Raw genomic sequence first — 1,160 nt, forward strand, 5'->3', positions numbered from 1 at the left:
TAACAGCTGATGGGGATGGTAATAGAATACACTGCAACCCAGGACAAGTTTCCACCTCTATCTGGAATTTTGCACCACTTGTCCAATCAGGAGTTTAATTTATCCTGCCTCACTTAGAAATGAGCTCAGAATAAAATATTGATCATTCTGTAAACTTGATCCCATCATCCTCCATTGGGTTTGGAAGTTTCCATAGAGATGACATTTTCTGCTACGGCTTGTACCATTTTCCAGTTCCAGCTGGGCTGCAGAGCAGCAAAAGCAGCATCAGAAAGGAAGCACCTTCTGCAAATTCCCAGAAAAAAAAAATTAGGTTTAATTTCTTTAAAATTTGCTTGAGTTACAAATCATTCCCAAATGCCTTCATGATCACAGAACTCTATCTGGATGTATCAGATAAATAAAATATGATAAAGGATCTGTTCCCACAGCTGCTGCGAAACAAAGAACGCAAGTGTAAAGACCTTTTCCTGAGCCAGAGAAGGCAGAGAGTATTCATTTACAGTTAGGCACACACTCACCAGAGAATTCCCCTAGAAAATCAGGATAGAGGATCCACTGAAAATACCGAGGCTTTTGCACATATGATGTGTGCAACACTAAGTTTAGGATCAAGAACCATGAAGTGAAAATCCTGGGCTCATTGGGAAAAAGGGTTTCCTTCCACCAAATTTAAGAATTCCGTAATTTCCCCCTTTAGGATGCAGAGTAAAACAGAGAACTCAGATGGTTCAGGAGCCACATGAAAAAACTCCAGAGATGAGCTGTTGGAATAGAATTTCAAAAATGGCTGAAATGTTGACATAGCTCCAATTTCAACTGGGAAATTACAAGAGGAAATAATGGTGAATATTCCAGTGGAGGAGAGCAGGGTTAGAGGGGATGTTGGGAAGGAATTCCTCTTTATGAGGGTGGTGAGGCCCTGGCACAGGGTGCCCAGAGCAGCTGTGGCTGCCCCTGGATCCCTGGAGGTGTCCAAGGCCAGGTTGGATGGGGTTGGAGCACCCTGGGCTAGTGGAAGGTGTCCCTGCCCATGGCAGGGGTGGAACTGGATGGGCTTTGAGGTCCTTTCCAGCCCAAACCACTCTGGCATTCTGTGATCCTATGATCTGAAAAGGAAGCAAATCTTTTGCTAATGGTGTAGAATTAATGTAGAGCAG

The sequence above is a fragment of the Corvus kubaryi genome, unplaced genomic scaffold (genome assembly GCF_017639235.1).
Source record: "Corvus kubaryi isolate FWS band 111438036 unplaced genomic scaffold, C.kubaryi_AGA036_p1.0 37361, whole genome shotgun sequence".
Taxonomy (NCBI): domain Eukaryota; kingdom Metazoa; phylum Chordata; class Aves; order Passeriformes; family Corvidae; genus Corvus; species Corvus kubaryi.